Here is a 10,357-nt window from a genome sequence, read left to right as displayed (position 1 = left end):
CAAAAGGACTGCTGTGTAAGCTCTGTAAGCTAATATGACCAAGTCTAATGGCAGCCACAAAAAACTTTGAACATAGAATGGTTTATTTAACAAAATAAATGGTTAAGCGCTTTTGTCCTATACATTCAGGACTTCATCAGAACCATTAGTTAAAACCATAAGTCACAATTAAATACTCTCCAGAAGGTCACATGATAACAATCAGAACCCGTACTTTAAATTAGTAAATAAATTAAAGACACAGTATCAAAAAAGCAATATAAGGCTTAAATCTTTGCAATTCATTAAGTATATGTTAAAAAATGCAAAACATAAAAAAAATATTAAAATGTATGAAGTGTAGTGTTAAAATGTTTAATAAAAAGTGAATAAATATATGGCCAGATTCAGGAAGGCTTACACGGAGTTTAAGAGTAGTGTAAGCCTCCGTGTAAGCCTCCTGATTCAGCAACAGCCCAAATCTCCGTGTAAGAGACAGCTAACACGTCTCTTACATCGAGTGGCGGAAATGCTCAATACCTCATTTGCAGCTGACAGATATGCAAATGAGGTATGTGAGCGATCCGCAACGGGCTCCAAACCAGTCCGTGTAGACGTGTTAGCTGCAGAAATGTACTCAGCTGACAACTGAGTACATTTCTGCAAAATTAAAAACGGAGCTATGTCAGCTCCAAATAAAAGGTGCATTTGTTACAGTAAGAATGCCAATGGCCAAATATGTGGCCATTGGCATGAAAAAGTGTTGCAAAAATAAATTATATAACTTTTTTTTTTTTTCACGGGATTTTTGTGTTTAACTGCAGCGCACACCCGCGCAAACGGGGTGCGCTACCTAAAACTAAAAACCGAAGCTTATAAGCCCACAGTTGTGGGATTTATGTATTACATGGAATGTCAATGGAGGGACTTGCAGACTAAAAACAATATGGCCTCCGTTTAGTGGTTGTCAAGGGGGGGAAGCTCCGTGTAAGATATGTAACTAAGCATTACTAGGCAATCCTATGTAAATGAGGGTTACAATACTGAATCACACTGCCACATAGGTAATGAGCACTTTCTGAGTAGTGTAAGAGTTAGAGAAGGGGGAGGAACAGAGTAAGAGGTAGGTGACATCACGGGGAAGGATAGAAAGAAATGTACCAGATTGGAGGGCAATGTAAGGTAACAGATGACAGACAGACATCAGGGAGGGAGGTGTGTCCCAACAGAACACTAGGAAAGTCAAGAAATTGAGGGCATACGCTATCCCTACACTCTAAGTTTCTTGATATACGTGCATGCGCGCATGTAAGGCAGGTTCTACATGTGGGAGCGTGTTGCAAACTGTTTACAACGTTTTGCTGGCGTGCACGTGTGTAAGGCAGTGTGCAGCGTTTTAGCATGAATCAGCCTAGCTAACACCGTGTAACAATGTGTGCGCCGCGTGTAACACCGTGTAGGGATGTGTACGCCCGTTTAAGTGACTGTGAGCGTGTTCAAGCTGGTGTGCACAATGCTCCCCTTCAGGAAACAGAGAGGAAACAGGAAACAACCAAAATACACGGAAACTGCCAGGAATACTGCTGGGGTTAATTGGTGGAAACAGTTACAAGCAGGCAATGACACAGGCAGACTAGAAGCCCAACCCAGCACTTAAAACACAACAAAGAGCAGTGCAGGCTGTTTCTCACGAGATACTGCCAGAAACTAAGTTCTCAGAATTGAAAACTGAAAATAAGCTGAACTCAGAGCAGAAATGCTAGGGGCTGCCATGGCTATTATAATCAGGCATAGGCAAATTGCTGAGGGTGGTGATAATGCAGATGCTGACAGACAACCCAGAGTGAGGAGAAGGAGAAGAGTATACAGGCCTAGGGTAACCTACCATGGGTTACATGAGCTGGAGATAGTAGAGCGCTATAGAGTGGACAGAGAGCTCCTGCAGCAGATTGTTGAGCTGTGCAGGCCACACCTCACACACAGAACCAACAGAGGGGAACCCATCCCAGTGGAAACCAAGGTATGTGTTGGCCTAAGAATACTAGCAACAGGTACCTTCCAGAGACCAACTGGCGATATGATGGGGATATCACAGGCATCAGCCTCCAGGGTACTGCACCAGTTCCTGGATGCCATGTCACCACATGTCAGTGATCATATATATGTCCCTAATGACCGTGAGGTTGTGGCCAGCAATATGCGTCTCTTCCAGCAAATAGCGGGATACCCTGAGGTGCTGGGTGCAATAGACTGCACGCACATACGCATCAAAGCACCAGCCGGTGAGCGGGGTAGAGTCTACATTAACCGCAAGGGATACCCTCCATCAACTGCCAGGTCGTGTGTGATGCCCAGGGCATAATAATGAATGTGTGTGCTGGCTGCCCTGGGAGCTACCACGATTCCCACATCTGGCATCTGACGCAGCTGTACCAATCATTTGCCAATGGGGACTTCCCACACGGACACCTAGTGGGGGATGCTGGTTATGCACTTGAGCCGTGGCTGATGACACCCATCAGAAATGCACACACACCTGAACAGGAACGCCATAATGAGGCACACGCACAAACACGTAATATCATAGAGCGTGTGTTTGGGCTGCTCAAATCACGGTTCCGGTGTCTGGACACATCTGGTGGAGCTTTGCAGTACACACCAACTACATGTACCCAAATGATCATGATATGTGCTATGCTACATAATATGATCCTGGAAACAGCTGCAGCAGGACCAGCACAGGGCTGGGCCAAACATACCCGCACCAGTGCCAACGCCAGCACAGTCAGGGGGTGACTCGGAGGCGGAACAAGCTGACCTTGTCCCAGTAGGCAGAAGGAGGCGTGCCCAGTATGCCCTGGTCTTGGCAAAGAGGCAACGCATAGCACATATGCTTGGTCAGTAGGAACACTGGGACTGATACCCGCTCTGACTCACTCATACAGTAACAGGGATGCCTAACATGACACAACCTGCTTCCAAACGTACAGGGAGTGTAGTATGTGCATCCGACAGAGGCAGCCCTGCAGCACCACCCGAGGCATGAATGCCATGTGTTAAGTAATGTAACACCATGTATCATATGCACACCTGAGGACCATGACTAACATCCACCCTCACCAATCATAAACACAAACCCACCTCATAGCTATCACAAGGGATAGGAACCTAGATGTAATGCTACCCAATGCCAAAGGTATAAACAGCAAGATGTGTGCAGTGTAAATGCACACAGTATAGGAATGCACATATCAGTGCTGTAATAGAAAACAGGGTCAAAGCCCACATCAACACCCTGACACTACCAGGGTCACACCTCATACAGTGATGTACATGTGCAAATACATGGATCAAGATACAAAATGAGGGTGACTACCAATAAATGGCATGGATAACCACACACCCCTGTTGTTACCACAACAAGAAGCAACATGGATTAGCCATGGTCAAACACCAATGGCTAAAACTGACTACTACTATATAGCTTGCTGCAGACCACTGTCCTAATAGCAGGAACTGCCCCAGGCCTATGTTCACAGGTTCATACTAGGCTATATGCCCTAGGGCATTTATAAGCCTAGACCAGAGTTCCGTGGAGTCTGCCACCCTTCACTCTGACGGATAATTTGCCCATTATATTGCTGTGCCTCTGACAAGCAGTGATACTGAGGTTATCCCTGGGGCATACCTGCAATCTCCCATCCATTGATTAAGATCTCACTTGAACAAAGCCAGTGAGGTACTCAGCCTCACATGTACCAGGATGTTGTTCCACAGCATAGGGACTCTCTGGGTGAAGAATCTGTACCTCCAGCACATCCTATTAATATCTGTGTTGAGGTTTAAATCTCCTGCCCCTGTAGTTCTGATGGATGTAGAGGTCTTGAGGTGAAGCGTGTACATTAACTCAGGTTTGGACATGGTCTTGGATGTCAGGCACAGGTCACCTCTGAGCAGACGGTAAGTCACGGAATCAAGCTGGAATTCCTTCAGTCGGGCAGCATAAGAAATATGTTTGAGACCCTTTCTCCTCCTGTCGAGGAATTGTGGGCCCATCCAATTGCCATAGGTGTCGGGTCATATACATGCTGAATGGGGCATTGCACTCAATCAATGGTCCGATGAGTGAAGAGTACAGGGGAACAATGACCTCCCTGGATCTAGATGTGAATCCCTGCATGATGAGGTGGGCAATGTAGAAGTTCTACCTAACTACCCTGGCAACGTGAGTGTCAAACAAAAGGTTACTGTCAACCGGGGTGCCCAGGTCCCTGATAACCTCCTGTGTGCTTACAGGATTGCCACCTACATGGGAACTAGTGGCAACCTTGTTCTTCCCAAAGGGTATGGCTATGCATTGTTTAGTGTTTAATGTAAGGTCATGGCTCTGGCACCAGTTATCTGTGTCTATGACACCCTTCTGAAGGATGTCTGTGTCAGATGGGTGGCTAACTATGGTTCCCAGTTTGCAGTCATCTCCAAACTTTGTCAGCCATAATCCTGCTGTGTTTGCTTGTACGTCTGAAAAGTAGATGCTGAGCAATAGTGGGCCCAGGACTGAGCCCTGTGGGACACCACTTGTGACAGTTGTGGAGTGTGACATGGCACCAGCAAGTCTGAACCTGTCTGTTTTGTCACGTAGCCAGTTTGCAACCCATCTTGTGATGTATGGGTTCACATTTAAGCTGGTGATGTTTTCAATGATACCCGAGTGGGGTATTGTGTTGAAAGCCTTTGCCAGGTCAAGGTAGGCTGTGTGGAGTGCCTTGCCCTTGTCAATGGCCTTGGTGTCTGTTATGAAACAGTCAACCAAGTTTAAAAGGCATGATCTGCCCTCGACAAAGCCTAACTGGTTTGGATCTAATGTCTGCAAGTCCCCTATGTCCTCATATATGACTTCCATTCTGATCTTCTCCATAGCTTAGCAGACCCTGCTTGTCAAGCTGATGGGATGGTAGTTTCCGTGGTCGGTGGAGGCACCCCATGTGAAGTGGGTCCACCATTGACATATGCCACTCCTTGGGAACATATCCTGAGTTGAGGCTAAGATCAAACAGCTGCCCTGACTGCGGGTTTAATTCTTGAGTGAGTTCATGGAGCACAAAACCAGGGACACCATCTGGTCCCATGGATGCTGCGTTCTTTCCCTTGGATAGAGCAGTTCCCACCTGAGCATTTGAGATGTTTGGGGGGGCTACAATCCTCTTTCATACATATCTCTCCAGTTGTGGTGGAGGGGTGGGGAGAAATCTGCACTGAACCTGTCAGCCAGTATGTTGGCAATGTCTGTAGGTTCAGTGATATTTACAGCATTCTGAGCCTATTCTGAGCATATCTGGGAGTTTCCTCCCAGGTGTGTAACGTATGTATAAAAGGCCTCATGGTTGTCCCGTGAGTCCTTAGTGGGTTTACTCCCAATATTCGCCTTGGATGATTTCATGGGGAACTCAGTGTTTCACCTATATTGAGCAGGGTGTCTACCCTTCCACGCATATCGCTCTATCTTGTAGTACCTCCTTCCTTGTGTTGTAGAGCTTGTTTATGGCTGAGGTCCACCACACTGGACGCTTGCCTCTGGTACAACGAGTCTGTGTTTTGTTTGGGATTGCCTGATCCATGCAGTCCTGAAGGTGCTGGTAGAAGGCAGTTGTAAGTGATACAGTGGCTTGGGTAATGGTGTCTGCTGGCTTGGGGGCTTTGAAAGAGACCACACCAGTCATTAGAAGTGTGTAGTCGGCTTCTGAGAAGTTCTGCACTGTGGTCTTTTCTATCTGGGGTGGAGGTGGGATGTGGACTTCCACTGAGAGTAGGTTATGATCTGATCTCACCAATGATGGGTATACCTCTGGTGTTGAACATTGTGACCCCATGTTTGTGATGATGAGATCTACTATGTTGTCTCCTCTTGTGGGGATGGTGACTAGTTGTTCCGTGGCATGTGAGTGTATGAACTCTAGGAACCTGTGGGCTAGAGTGTTGGGGCTGGAGTACTGATCCCAGTCTATATTTGGATAGTTTGAATCACCCAGTGTGATGGTGTTTGCAGGTACATGTATCCCTGCCACTGTTTTCATGAAAGCTTTGTGAGGTACCTGAGTTTCAGAGGATGGCCTGTAACATGCTACAAACTGCAGAGCAGTCTTGCCTATGGTTAATTGCACCCGGATGGTGTCCAATGCATCGTGTGTTGCCACCAACCATGAGGTGAGGGTGTCCTTGATGAATATGGACACCCACCCTCCTTTCTCGGTGTTGTCCGGATTGTGGGGCTGGAATGCATGATACGAGGTAACACTTGATAGTGCCAGGGTGCTGTCAGAAGGCGTGAACCAGGTTTCAGTCACAGCACACACATCAATGTTCCCCATACTGAGAAGGGTGTCAGTGTGTGCAGCTTGAGGTTGAGACCTCTGGCATTGAGCAGCATTACCCTTAGTGTTTCCCCTTTGCTGTCGTCTAGGGTGGTAGGTGTACAATCTGATCCTTGCATAAGAGGCACAATGGGGGTGGCATGAACCTTAGTCAAAATCCGGAAGCCCATGGGTGACAGGTGCAAGCTGTCCCTTGCGTTTCAGTGTGGCCTGTCCAGCATGTCATTGAAGGCAGACAGACATTGGACCCCCTTTGAATGACATTATAGTTTAAGACAATTATTACAGCTGATCATCCTGTCTCTGTTTAGGTGGCATCATACTTGGTGAAGGTAGGATACTGCTCAAGGTCAGGGTCATACCTGCCTGGCCTACATAATCAGAGAGATCCTCTATGACTCTTTTCATGTAGTCCAGGGAGGTACATCTCAGGTTGTCCCCACCAGCATGGATATTGACTGAGTCATACTTGTACTTGCAGTTCAGTGACCTGAGTGCCTGCATTATGTGGTGGATTCTAGTGCCCAATAGGCAGCTTACTGTGACTCCCTCCTTACTCAATCTGGTGAGCTGGATGTCAGTGTGTCTGGCTATGGAGTCACCTATGACAGGTGTGCCTGCCATTGTGTTTGGCCGTAATGGCTGTGACTGTTTGGCTCACTGACTCTGTGGTCTATGTGTTGCATGTGCTGTGCCCTGTGGAGGCAGTTGTGTGGGTGTCTGCTGTGGTGGCCTCTGCTGTTCTGGTAGATGTCCGATCATAGCCTCCAGTATGTCTCTGTGTGTCTATGTGTATGATTTGAAGTTGTGATAGTGATATGTGAGACTGGGTTTGTGGTGTGTGTGGTTATCTTATCCTACTCTCTGGTCTTGCCAGTCCTATGTTGAGATAGGTCAGCCTCCACTTTGGCTATAGAGTTGCATCTCGCATGTATTTCTGTTTATGGGAGAAGGAGAGGGTTGTCAGTGTACGAGGCAATTGTAACATTGCCTCGATATTCCCAGGTCCACCAGATGAGTAGGAGAGGACAGTAGCAACCGATCCCTTGACATGCTAGAAGGAATAGACAAAACAATGTCGGAATACAGGAAGATATGAAGCCCCCCAAACCACATTACATTGCTCGACTGACAACACCTACACATACACCATAGTGTCAAAGTTTCATAGTTTACTACTAGGCTATCCGCCCTACTGCATTTATAAGCCTAGCCATAGTGATGTGGCTATTGCCACCCCTCATAGTGGTAATATGTGTACTGCATAGATACGAAATATTGTGCCTCTGACTTAGTAGTGACACATTATGACCACCTTACATAATTGAATAACGTGACTATGCCTCTGTCTAGTCTGTGCCCCTGTCCACATGCAGCTGTCCAGATGTCTCTTGAAGAGAGTCAGTGAGGTACTCTGTCTAACATGAACTGGGATACTCTGCTAGAGTTTGAGATGCCTCTGAGTTATGACTCTGTCCCTTCAGCATGTCCTATACATGTATGTGCTGAGGTTCAAATCTTTAGCTCCCATGTTTCTGGTGGATGTGGATTGCTTGCAGTGGAGCATGTCTACCAAATCCTGATTGGACATGGTCTTGTATGTCAGGCATAGGTCACCTGTACGTATGTGGTATGACACTGAAAAAAGCATGTTTTTAGTTATTCTGGAAGTATATGACATGTGTTGTAGATACCTGATCTTCATGGTAAGGTACTTGTGGGGTCTCTCCAGCTGCTGCAAGTGCTGGTTGAGGTACATACCAAATGGGGCGTTGTATTCAAGCATGGGCCTGATAAGGGAGAAGTATAGTGGTACAATGACCTCCTATGGTCTGGATGGAATGCCCTCGATGATAAGGTGGGCAAGATAGAAAGTCTGTCAAACAACTTTGGCAACATGGGTGTCAAATGAGATATCACTATCTACATGTGTCCCCAGCTGTCTGATTTGTTTCCTGTACTCATTGGGTTGCTGTCTATGTACAGATCTGTGGGTACTGTGTTCCTCCCAAAGGGATGGCTACACATCAGTTGCAGTCAGTTTCAGGCCATGAGTCCAGCACCAGCTATCTGTCTGTGTGACGGCAGTCTGTAGGATGTGTGTGCTGGCTGATGTATTCACTATGGTGCCCAGGTTGCAGTCATCTGTAAACTTTGTCAGCCACAACCCTCCTATGTTAGCTTTCACATCTGAAAAGTAAATACCAAATAAGAGAGGTCCCAGGACACAACCTTGTGGGACACCACTTGTGACTGGCTTTGAACCTGACAAGGCACCTGCAATGTTGACATTATGGGTTCTGTTTCTGAGCCATTTTGCAACCTATGCTGTGACATATGGTGTTATATTTCAGCTGTTGAGCTTGTCTATGATGCCTGAGTGGGGTATTGTGTCAAAGGCCTTAGCCAAGCGCAGGTAGGTTGTGTGGACTGTGTAGCCCTCATCAACGGCTCTACTGACAGTTTCAAAGTAGTCAACTTGGTGCAAAACGCAGGATCTGCCCTGTACAAAGCCGAATTGGGTGGGATCAAGGGTCTGTAGGACACCAATGTCTCTGTGTGGAAGCTCCATAATGACCCTTCACAAAGCTTTGCAGACAAGGCTGTTTAAGCTTGTGTGGTGGTAGCTGCCAGGGTCTGTGGAGGCATCTCCTTTGTGGAGTGGGACCACTGTTGCCCGCCGTGTTCAGGTACAGATCCTGTAGCAAGGCTAAGGTTAAATAGCATCTGCATATACAGGTTTAGCTCCATCTTTAGTTCACATAGCATGCAACTGGGGATACCATCAGGTCCCATTGATGCTGTGTACTGCCTTTGACTGCGGCTCTCACATGGACATCCAGGATGACAGTGAGGTTACATACAGCTGTGATAACTATCATCTTTTGGGGTGAGGGAGGGGTACATTGCACTGAACTGGTCTGCCAGGGTGTCACTAATATCTGTCAGGTCACTGGAATATAAGTTGTTGTGTACCAAATCTGAGCATATATGAGGGTTCCCACCCAGGCGTCAGACATAACTGAAGAAAGCAGTGTGGTTACCTTCATTGTCTGTGGTGATTCATGTCCCCAAGTTGAACTTGGGTGTCTTTATGTGAGAATGTAGCTTTCTACTACTGCTGATCACAGCTGCCTTACCTTCTGGAGATGTAGCTCTGTCTTGCATTAGTATCCTTCATCTGTTATACAGTTCGTTTATGGCTGGGGTCCACCAGACAGGCCACTTTCCCTTGGTGGTGAGGGTCTCATTCTCATTTGTGATTGCATGGTCCATGCTTACTCGGAGATGTCCGTAGAAAGTGTCTGTGCAGGAGTCACCATTGTGTGTTGTGGTTTCCACTGGCCCAGTGGGCTTAATGGATACCATCTCAGTCCGAAGAAGTGTGAAGTCAGCTTCTGAGCTGTTCGTCACTATACCCCTGGTATCATACTAGCACTGACACAGGTGTAGACAATTCCCAGAATCCATCAAACAAAATGGACATGCAGGCTTACAGATGCCCTAGGGGTAGCCTAGTATGAACCCATTATGATACAGATTGTACAGGACACTACAGATAACCCCAAGGCTGCTGCAAATGATGGTAGTAAGCATGTTGTTGATTCCTGGATATGCTCCGGATCACACAGATATTACAAACAACATACCAGACACACACAGGTATGGCCAACATACATCCTGACATGTGCAGTGCAAAACCCCCATAATGCCAAATACCTGGCCCAGCAGACTGCCGCCTCCCTGACATTATGTCACCCTTACCACAGGATACGTACCCAAAGAGCAGTGTACAACAACAGTGGGTGTTCTCAACAATGGTGTCTCCTGAATGGATACTAAAAACAACCACCACAGAATCATGAGAGGTTTGGTCTGTACAGCTATGGAAAGGACCAGCATGTACCACAGACATAATGATATTGTGGATCTATTGACACCCGACCCTACCCAGTGTGGGTTTACAAAGTGCAGACCCCACCCCTAAACATGTGTGACTCAGTTGA

This window comes from Protopterus annectens, chromosome 1.part2, assembly GCF_019279795.1.
Source record: "Protopterus annectens isolate FY-2018-M chromosome 1.part2, PAN1.0, whole genome shotgun sequence".
Lineage (NCBI taxonomy): Eukaryota > Metazoa > Chordata > Ceratodontiformes > Protopteridae > Protopterus > Protopterus annectens.
This window is presented reverse-complemented; position numbering follows the sequence as displayed.